Raw genomic sequence first — 11,067 nt, forward strand, 5'->3', positions numbered from 1 at the left:
TTTACGGATGAAGCCCGGAGTCTCAGAGAGGTCGGATGGTTTCTCAGAAGCTGTACTCTTTCTGAGTGGCAGAGCCTGGATTAGAACCCGGGTGTTCTAACTTTAAATTCAGTTAAATTCTAACTTTAAAGCACGCACAACTTGGCTCTGTCATCTGTTTTCACATGTCTGTCCTTAAACTATGAGTGACACACCAGACAGACCTGGGTTCATATTCCAGCTTTGCATGTATCGACTGTATGATCTTGGACAAGCTACTCAAGCTTTCTGATTTTTTTCCTCATTTATATAAAAGAAAATCAGCTACTGCGGTACAGGACTGGTGTGCAGTTGTTTTCAGTGAGTAAATAATGAAGATAACGGATTCTGTACGGTGCCCGACACAGACTCAGATTTCATAGATGTCCATTTCTTCTTCATCCTTAAGGGTGAAAACCGAACTTACCCACAAAATCCAGTGCAGTGTCTGGCACATAATATGCTCTCTGTAAATGTCTGTGGCCAGTGTGAGTGAACATGGAGTAAGTCATGAGAGTGTCAGTGAAACTGATGGGACAGGCTACAGGGAGAGTCGAGTCCCACAAGGTGACTGGCAGGGTTAGAATCTGAGAAGGGAGAAATGTATCCTAAAGCGTTAATAAATGCTGCAAAGTGTACGTCCCAAGATGTTCATTGCTGTGCTTTTGGTAATAGTGAAACTTTTGACATAAATTCAGTGCCCAGGAAAGGAGACTGGGTATGTTAACAAAGTGATTTCATATAATAAAATACTGTGTGCCTGTTCTTAAAATGCAGATTTAGAATTACTGCTCACTAAAAATAGAATATTCAACCCATAATTTTAGGTGAGATGGTGTGTTAGAAAAGTGCACTCTCGTAAAATTATCTATCTTTCAAAAGAAGGAAATGCCTGGAAGAATATTACAAAGCAGTGGTTATGTCTGAATGATAAAATTACATTAATTTTAGTTTTACGCATTATCCTTTTCAATACTTTTTGAATTTTTCTAAGTATCAAGTCTTACAATCAGGAAAAAATTGTTCTTTGGGGGACCAAAGCATCTAAAGGGTATAATATAGTAAGAAGTTGTTGTTTGACTTTGTTGTTACTGTTGCTGTAAATGTCAAAAGCTGCTTGAAACTCATTTGGACTCAAAGGCAAGTGTATCTGGAAGGCTCATGTGGCCGCAGGAAGGTCAAGGTATGGCTGCCCCTCGGTGATGACTGGACGTGGGCCTGGCCTGGCGAATCTCTGGGCTTTGGTAACTTCCTCCTACGGCACCCAGCTTCCTGCCTGGCAGGAAGCACCATGTGGATGAGTTCGGGGCCACTGATCTCCACCCCACAGAGAAACGGAGCCCTGTGACCCAGGCCATCATCTCCAAAGGCGCGCTGCAGGTGGCCCCGTTGGGTCGCATGTGTCCCTTACCAGTGCTGTGCTCAGGTGTTCTGGAACTGGCCCATGTGTGGCCCATTCCCGCCCAGAGGCCCATCCACGTGGCCACAAAGGCAGGTCCTGCAGGAAGAGCTGAGTGGGTTGAGGAATGATCGTCCCCTCCCCCCTGCACTCTTCTACTCTGAGGCGGTGTTTCCTCGGAGGTGAGGAAGAGGAGATCAGACGTTCTGAGTGTGCTGGCTCAGTTCAAGAGATGGAGGGGTGGCCTGGACTGATCGACAGTTGTCAGCATCAAAAGTGGTGCATGAGCCTCCCTGGCATGTCCCTGAGCTGCTGTGAAGACTCACCTGGGTCCCCAGAATGCTTACGGCTCAGCCCGAGGGCTGTGTGCTGGTCGGCCAGAGGCTGCAGGTCTCGTCCTTACCGCTCTTCCTGGGCGCCTCCCGACACTTGTATGCAAGCTAGGAGAAGCAGGTCTTCTGAAGAAGGCTGGGTCTTCTCGGGGTCTCGTGTCAACAAGCAGAGCTGCAGGAGACGGGTGGGGTTTGCACTGTGTGCTCCCTGCCTCCTTCACCGACTCGGGGGGTCATGTGATTTCTCTCCAGAACGTGGTGGCTGTGCCTAGAAAGTAAGCACTTTCTAGGGGGTCCTGGCCTACTCCTGTTTCTTCCCCTCTCATTTTTGTCTCCCAAGCTCATCCCTCAGTAAAGTTCATTTTGGTATTAAGTGTCTTCCACTGGGGCTCACAAGGAGAACTGTAGGGAGTTCAGGCAACCGGCCAGCACAGATGGCATAGGACTGAAGCCTTCCTCGCAAGCAGGGCTTTCAGTGCTGAAAGCAGGACAGTCCTAGGCAAGCCAGAATGGGTGGTCACCCAGGGGATGTCACCAGCGAGAAAGGAGCTGAGGGATAGGGGGCTGGAGAAGAAGGAAGGAGAGGGAGGGAGGACCTGGGAGGTCATGGCCATTCAACCCGACCCCTAAACTTTATGGCTTTTCTTTTCATTCGAATAACGGGGCCCCTGCACCTCAGCTCCCCAGTGGCGTGCACTCCCCATTTCTTCAGGTTCCTACTCTCCCACCTGCACACAGCCGCCCGTTTGTCACCTCCCTGTTCTGTTCACTACACGTGTTTTCCCAGTTCCCGCTCCTGCTCACCAGATTCAATGGCCGTATAAGGGAATTCTTTGAAGCCCCCTCTGTTCCAACACAGAGCAATGATAGATAACATATAAAAGAGAATTTTAAAAGTCAGCCACACTCCAAAGGGAGATACACATGTCCATTGTCTTAGAATAGGATCAAAACATGAAGCAGACAGTTGAGACTGGTCTGAGGACCCACCAGGCTCTGGGTCTGGAAGCAGGGTGTCAGATAAAAGTCCACCGTGGGGGAAAGTGCCCCTGGGGAGGCACACAAGCCAGCGTCATGCCCACACCCAGAGGCCAGGCCAGGGCTTCCCTGGGTCAGGACAAGACGCTGGAAAGCCTGCTAGTCATGGGCTGCTGCCTGGGGTATGGCTTAGTGCCTCGAGAACCAGGCTCAGACAGACAGGGAATGCACAGAGAGGGGACAAGGGTACATACGTGTATGACAATCCTGCAAACCCAGCGCTGAGATACGTGAGGGAACCTTATACCAAGAGAGCCAATAAAGTTAATAATTAGAATGAGTTTTTCCAGGAATAAAAATAAAACAGTAACAAATCTGAAACAAAGTTGGAAATAGGTATATTTAGAATCCTTGAAGAGATAAATGAAGGCATTGCAGCCTTAAAAAAAGATACAGGCTACCAATCTATTATGCCACTAAAACAGAGAAATGAAAAAAGCACAGGTAGGTATGAAATGAGAAATTATAAAGAAAAGTTGGACCATGGAAATTTTAAAAAACACTCAATAGGATAGATTCTAAACGTAGTTGAAGGGAGAACTAACAAATTGGAGTGGGAGGGGTTCAAGGTCACAGCTTTAAAGGAGTCAGACGAACAAGACGGCAAAGGACATAGCTGTGGCTGTGGTTGGGAGTTCAGGAAAGGCTTGTCAGGGGAGACGTTTGAGCCATGGCCTGGTTGCGTAAGGATGTGAGTGATGTGAGTATAAGTAAAAAGAAGTCAAATAAATTCATGGATGCACAGTAGCAATAATACCAGTTTTGCAGGTTGCTGCGATTAGATTAAGCTGAATACATAAAAGTACCAACCGAGTGCCTGGCACATACTCGATGACAAATGTGAAGACCCCCTGCCTCCCAGTCCTGAGAACCCGAGTTAACAGAGCAGAACTCAGCGGTCCACTCACAGGTGGAGGGGGCGTTGGCTGCCCCAACCTGCTGGTGCCCACCGTTATTCCAGGGGACCTCGGATCAGCTGATGGTGTTAAAATCTGGTGGCGGTGGATTCAGCTCCTGGTGACGAAGTGGCTGGAACACTGTCAGCTCCTCGTGTGCCTGCTTTCTCCTGCTGCTGCTCTCTCTTGAGAACAAACTCTGTTTTCCCCTCTAGCATTAACTAAGCAAGCTAGTCACATCCAAAATACAGAGATGACATTTTAGTGCATCCAGACAGCCTGGCGAGTAGTTTCCTTGCAAATCCCAAAATTTTGTGAGTGCAACTTGAAGCATTTCTCCCCGTTATGTCTGTCTGGAGCCTCGAAAGAACCCCCAACAGAGGTCACAGAAGGGGAAGAGACAAAGCCACCCTCTTTCCGAGCATGGAGCCTTTTCAACTCACAGGCCCCCGATGGAAACATTTCCTCATGAAAGGAACACAATAAGCCTGGCTCGCAGTGAACAGCAACAGAATGTTCCATCGGACAGAAAGCATCTTCTTGGGACGTGGGAATCCGAGAGACTGGATTGCATTTTTAAAAAATGCTCCCAGAGTGGCAGAGAACTAGTCTCAGGGGCTCAGCAGCATTTGGGAATCCGTGTTTTTCAGGAAGGGGGCCGTCCCCGCCAAGACTGGCGGGTGGGGCTGGGTGTCCTAGAAACTGAGTTGGGCTGGAATGTGAGACTGGTCCCTGAGCAAAGCAGATAAGGGAGGGCACGATGGGGGGGCGGGGAGCAGCTGGAGGTGCAGAGTGGGCGTGTTTTCCGAACCAGAAGAGGGAAAATACGCCCCACCCTCTCTGGGTGAGCCAGGAAAAGGTTGTTTTAAGAAGGCAAGAAGACAGAGGGAGAAGAAGTATCCTTTTTGGCTGCGGTGAGAACTGGCCTTTGCACTTGGCTCCCCTGGGCAAAGTGGGCTAATGGACACTGGGCAGTGGTCCAGGGGGTCCCCCCCAAACCTCAGTCCTGCCCTCGCCAACTCGATCACCCCCCACTAGGAAGTCTATAAAAAATAAGCCTTCCCCTTGTTTACTTTGAGAGTTTTTTTTCCCAAACACTGTACATCTCACCAAGTATGAATTATTTAAAAGAACTCAAAGTGCTGAGCATTTCACCTTTGGCTCAGTTCCAGGTACCGTTCAAGCTTGGAATAGGAGAAAATGGCAAACTGTAGGGAAAAACAGGAAGGCTTTGATGTCTCCCACTCCCGGGGGTGCACATATCCATCCCCTGGAGTCTTCTTCTGAAGTCGAAGGAGAAAGCCCTGACGTTCACATCACACTGAGAACAAAGCAAACGTAGAAAACACATGACTGGGGTGAGGTTAGGGAGCGGATCCTCGCACACCAGCAAAACGAGAGAGTGTGATGTGTGCATTTGCACAACCACGCCCACCTCAGCATCAGTCTGGAGGTCTGCTGGATGCAGGACGTAGGCACAGACGTTTTGTTTTCCGGGCATCGTCTTTCTCACACATGCGCAGCTTGAAGCACATCTGCAGTGAGATTTTGGTCCCTGTGGTCGGCAGGTAGGAGAGGCATTAAATGGAGGAAACTTCAACTTGAGAGCAAGTCATTGTCCACTTACGGACACTTCCTAGGCAGGACCCCTGCCCTGCAGGAGGTGCCTCCTGTCTGTTGGTTAAATAGATGCAGGGCACCCGGACAGCAAGTGGAAGTGGACCGTGGATATGTTGGAGTAACGATGAAATGAGTTCCAGTGTCACAATGAAATCCTGCCTTACCCTCGTTCCTCATTTTAAGTAGAACCACTGCGTTGATGGGTGTTCTTTGCTTATACTTCGATACGCGTGGTTATTTTAAAGAGTTACCTAGTTTTTAAAGTTAACCACCTCCCCTCGGCTGCCCCGCCAAAGCCCACGCCCCCATGACGGCCAGGAGAGTGCTCCAAGGACCCGCCTGAGCGGAGGGCCTCGCGGGCCACATGCTCACGTGAACTCTCTTCTGTGTCTCCGTCCTCATTCAAAAAGGTTCTCCGTGGCAGGTCTGGGGCTCAGGCCCTCATGTCTGTGATTCCCAGACAGGGAGGGGCCTGGAAAACAGAAGCCCAGGATGGAAACCTCCTGTTCAAGATTGTAGAGCTAAATAGCCATCCAGCCAAACTAGAAACTGGAATTCACGGGTCCCAAGTGGTCTTTGTGAGAAACACTTTTTGCAAAGGAAACTGGAACACAGTGAGCAGCTACGTGTGCTGATTCGTTCTGTGTGGGGCAGGTTGAGCGCAATTGTATAGGATGCACGTGAGAAAAACAGCGTAGAACAGAAGGAAGCCATCTGATGTATCCAGTCCAAGGAGGAATGTTCATTAAAATAGCGGTGTGATACCAGATAGAGAAATTGCTCCACGGTGCCTCTCTCTCCTCGGCTGTGACAAAGAAATCACCATCGGTTGCCCCCTCCCTTGTCTCCTGACGGAATCGACAGTGAGCGGAGCAGCCCCTCCCTTGTTATGACTCAGCTACAGTGTTTCTGTTTTTACCAGAGCAGATTAGCTGTGACCGCACTAGCATCTCTGGGAGTGGTCTACACTGTATGACCTCTTCCAGTTAATGAGAAAGGGTTCTCTCTGTTCATTGCATGCTTGTGCAAAGCTTATTATTATTGACCAGTATCACTGTGCTCATTATGTAAGTGCAGTTGGCTCTTTCTATTATGAGAGCTCTTGGAAATACAGCCCAGAAGAAAGAATGAAATGGGGCAGACTTGTGATGAGGGACATTATTAAAATCCTTTCCCAGGTATTAAAATTGTATGTGACGCCTAGGAGTTTTTGTCTTTGTGTTAGAGGCATGTATCCCCTCCTGGGCCAGGTTGACTCTTCAGTTCAAGGGGGTAAAGGTTCAAATGCCTGCAGGGCCCAGGAAGATCAGGTCCACGAGGAAAACGGGTGGGATGACCTGACCCATCTGAAGGAGGCCACCACCTTTGAGTCCTGATCCCGGGGGCCAGTGAGACCCAAAGTGGCCAGAGAAGCCAGGAAACTCTAGACTTGAGTGAAGTATTCTGATTTTTTCAGTGGCTCTATCTGAAAAAAATTAAATATTGGGCTGACCAAATAAAATGTATTGGAGGTCAGGATCCAGTTGGCTTCCATTTCGTGACCCCTGCTCCATCCCAGACAAAGGTCATTTCGGTAAAAGGGTCTAAAACCAGCTGGAGCATCCACCAGGTGGAATGTCCAGCAGGAGGAAGTACGTGACCATGCCTGCAAGCCAACCTCTTCGGAGGCTAAGAAGATTTCTGTGAATTTATCTGGAACCTCAGGGAGCAGCTGTCCTCGTGGTTTCAACAAGCACTGTCCCCGAAATCCTAAGAGCCCAGCACTGAGGACACACCCTCCCTCGTTCTCTGTCCTCACCGGACACAGACACGCAGGCCCACGGGGCGCCACACCACAACCACCTGGCTCCGCCCTCCCCCTGAGGGCCCCCAGGGAGCCAGTTCACAGAGCGTGGAAGGCACACAACCTGTCCCATCCTCCTCCTTTCTCCGAGTGGGAGGGCACTTGAAATGAGGAGGAAAGTCGCCCAGAGGAAGGACACCCATGCCCTGGGGCCGGTGCCTGTTGTGATTGGGAGCCAGGGGGCCTCCTGGGCAGACAGCTGTTTCAGTGTCAAGGTCTAGTATAAAGTATCATCGCTGTCCGTTTGATGCTGATACCTGCATTTGAGGCCTCAGTTCCTGATTGGCTGCCTGGCTCTGCCCTTTTGATGCCTCAGCAGCTGTCCTGCCTCCCAGACTCCCAGGTCCTCCTGCCACCCTGTCTGGGTTTGACCCTCACACCACTGCTGGCACCCAGGACCTGCAGTGGGGTTCAGCTGGGAGGGGGAGCCAATGGCAGGCAGACTGGCTTCAAGATCAGCGCTCCAGACTGGCCTGTCCTCTTCCTGGCCAGCTGGAAATGAGAATATCCTACCAGGAAAGAGTGCTGCCCCATTTAGAGGGGGTTTAAACGAGGCCACACCAGGCAAGTTTTTGTAATGCCAAGTTGCAGGCGGGAATGGTAAATTGGTGAGAGGCCCTGTCTGGGAACTCGGGGCCTGGCTTCTGGTTGGTTCGAGTCTGTGGGAAGCCCAGGTGCTCACCAGCTCACTGAGAATGCCGAGGCTGGACTGGATGAAGTATCAGTGACCCAAGGTGATGAGACAAATTAACTCAAACCTGAGCTGCAGGAAACACAAACTTTCATATCTCATGGATTCTGGGGGCCAGGAACCCAGGCTTCTGCACAGCCAAGTCCTCTGACTCAGATCTCTGAGGGGGTTATCGCAGGGGTCAGCATGGGGAGGACCTGCTCGGCAGCTCACTCGGGTGGTCGTCCACGGATTAACAGTCTCCGTTGCAGTAAGAGCCTCAGTTCCTCCCTGGCTGTTGGCTGGACACCTGCCTCCCATGGGAGAGGCAGGGCGGGGTCTCTGCATGGAGCAGCTCACGACCCACTGGCTGTCTTGGGCATGCGCAAGAGAGGGCACGTAAGTGCTGGCTAGGGGACTCAGTGGCCTGGAGCATCATCACCTGCACCAAAAGGTGGCAGGCTCGGTTCCCACTCAGGGCACGTACCTAGGCTGTGGGTTTGAGCCCCGGTTGAGGTGCATACAGAAGGGGACGAGGGATCAGTGTTTCTGCTTCTCGCTCCCTTCCTCTCTAAAATCAGTAAACACATCCAATGGTGAGGACTGAAAAAAGAGAGAGAGCGGCCAAGTAAGGCAGGAGTCGGTCTTCGTGACATCTGTCACTTGTGCTGTATTCTGGCCCTTCGAACTGACTCGCTAAATCCAGCCCACACCCGAGGGAGGAGAGAACACGAGGGAGAGAATACCGGGAGGCAGGGCTCTCGGGGGGCTGTCGGAGAGACTCCCCTGTCTCCCCCAGACGAGGCGGCCGTACACTGTGTTCCCAGCGCCCCCGCCAGGCCTCTCAGCCCAGTGCCTGCAGGGCCCCCTCCGTGTCTTCACCTGGAGCTGACCGACCAGAGCGAGGTCAAACAGGAACATCATCTTACCCAAAAGAGTTAGACCGTGAGAAGGAAACATTATGGATTGCTTTTTCTCTCCTTCTGGGGCATCTACCATCAGAGGACTGTGCTGAGAGACGAAATGCCTTTTCAGGGCAGACAGGGAAGGTACGTGTCTGTGTAGCTCAAGGAGAAAGCAAAGGCATGGAGACCAGCCCAGCCAGAGAAGGCTGATGCGGGTGCTGGGAGCTGCGTGGCTTGAAGGCTGCCCCGGGGCTCCCTGCACAAAGCAGCCTGAGTCCTGGATCCTCCCCAGAGCCTCTGTGAAGTGTTCCCACTGCCTCCGGAATGGTGTGATTTTTCTCAGGCAACAGTGGGAAATTGTGTCAGCGGGAAAGTGTGTAACCCACCCCACCATCCTTTTGACATTGTTTCTGTGAGTGCTGACTCTGACTGATACGTGGCTTGTAGACAAACAGCATGTTTGAATGAGAATCCTGGGAACTAACTTCAAAAGATGCAGGCCCTGACCTTCTGGCCTCCCAGCTCTGGGAGATTTGCTGACCTTTGAGCGTAGAGCCAGGGTGACGAAAAGCCAGGATGACACACAGCGGACCTTCACTTGCCTTGTCAGAACGGACTGTTGGAGAACTTGCAGCTCCTCCTTTGATCTCTTTGTGCCCTTCCCTTCTCCCCACTTACAAAAACCTCTGTCTCCACTGAGAGGCGGAGGTGGGCTTTGAGACGTGAGTCCCCCCTCTTCCAGATGGCCAGCACCTGAAAACAAACCACGTTTCTCTCCTTCGGCACCCGCCTCTCGAGTATCGGCTTTGGCAGTGGCAGGCAGCCGGACCTGCGTCCGGTCACAAGCAGTCGGAAGCCCGTGTGCGTTGTCCCCTGGCCTGGCTCAGGTCTGGAGAACAGGCCGGTCTCCAAGCCCGAGGCTGGTTGGGTTGGCTCGAATCAGAGTGACGCTCCCCTTGCAGGAAGTGGAAACCCATGTTGCTGTCTTTTCCTCTCACGCAGCACTTTGTGGAGCTGCCATGGATTAAAAAAAAAAAATCTTTTGTCTAAATCAGTCCGTTACTAATAGTCCTCCTTACAGTCGTGGTCACCATGACCCCTCACTTTGTGATGGCAGAGCGCTCTTCTGTGCGGGGGGACATGGTGTCGATGTGCCGTACGTGTTAACCAGTTGGGAGTCGACAGCCACGCGGGGCCTCAGCAGCCTCTTCCCTCGTGTTCCTGCTCACAGTCCTCACTTGGAGGATTCGTGAGCAATCCCCTTTGAATCCATGAAACTGATCCCTTTCGATTTTCTTTTCATCAGAGTTAAGAATGCAAGACTTACAGATACTTCAGTTTCTAGTCACCCAAACCTTTTCTCGTGGGTGCTCATTCATTCCCTCAAAGCCGATGAAAGGACGGAGGCTTTCGCCGTGGGCAGCGGGTCACGAAGAACACACGCAGACCGCCACTGGTCGAGCGCCGTGAGTCCCTGACCCACCAGCTGCTCCCACTCGGACTTCTGGCAAGTCACCTCGCCCGGCAGAGACCCTGCTGAGTTGTCGTCTGTGAAGTGGGACCACTGACAGCCGCCTCACAGAACTGTCACAAGCACTGAACCACGTAGATACATCTATGTAGTGTTTTACATGTGTGTGGAACTAGCTTGTGTGGGCTTTCATGTTTACGGAGAAACACGAGAGACCGTCCCTGTCTCCAACAGATCCACCAGTAGGAGCAAGACGGGGGTGGAGCCTCCAAGTCTAGACCTTCAACCTTCACTGTAGTTCAGTCACACGCTCCCTTAGCAAGTCGTCACTGAAATCCCCCTGCTTCGCCACTTTAAGAAGCTTGTAAACAGCCTGAAATGCCACAAGGAAGCCGTCACCTGTGCCCTCGAAGGCGGGTGTGCTCTCAGTTTGCCACAGTAGAGGAGCATCGTGGTGATGCGTGCAGAAACACGGACATGCCCCCTTTTCTGAACTTACGTTGGGTTTTATGTGTTAGCATAAACAAACAGCTCCCTTAGATAAATCACAAAGCCAGCTGCCAACTTGGAAATTTCCTCTTCTTTACCTAGAAAGCAGCCCGAGATGGACTCAAGCCCGAGGGAAGTAGCTTTGCAGTGCAAGCAGGCCCTGGGCGTGTGCTACACCCTGAAGCTGGCCATAAAACTGGGGGGTGGGGAGGTGGGAGGGGGCTGAAGAGAAGCCGAGAGAAGCCACCAAAATCCCAAGTTGGGGCTGGAGGAGGAGTGGGAGTCAGGTGAGACCCCTGGTTCCAAGGCCTGGGGCCTGGGTTTGGGGTGCCGGGCCCATCTCATCAGACACGACAGGGAGACACAGAGCGCCTGGGCCCAGTGGT

The 11,067-nt window shown here is 51.6% G+C and overlaps 1 long non-coding RNA gene across 3 annotated transcripts; it reads right to left on the reverse strand.

Annotated features, from left to right (window-relative positions):
- Positions 1 to 1,385: 1,385 nt before the first annotated feature.
- LOC119049575 (uncharacterized) lies at positions 1,386 to 9,969 on the reverse strand. Of its 3 annotated transcripts, none has more exons than XR_005082552.2 (4): positions 9,263 to 9,969; positions 5,119 to 5,238; positions 4,839 to 5,004; positions 1,386 to 1,921 (listed from the first exon to the last, which is right to left on the reverse strand). It is a non-coding gene; the product is annotated as an uncharacterized LOC119049575 (long non-coding RNA). The 3 variants fall into 3 exon arrangements; XR_005082550.2 differs by having other exon boundaries at positions 5,119 to 5,775; XR_008391318.1 differs by lacking the exon at positions 1,386 to 1,921 and adding an exon at positions 3,212 to 3,868 and having other exon boundaries at positions 5,119 to 5,775.
- Positions 9,970 to 11,067: the final 1,098 nt, after the last annotated feature.

This window comes from Artibeus jamaicensis, unplaced genomic scaffold (assembly GCF_021234435.1).
Source record: "Artibeus jamaicensis isolate MK-2021 breed Jamaican fruit bat unplaced genomic scaffold, CSHL_Jam_final contig_327, whole genome shotgun sequence".
Lineage (NCBI taxonomy): Eukaryota > Metazoa > Chordata > Mammalia > Chiroptera > Phyllostomidae > Artibeus > Artibeus jamaicensis.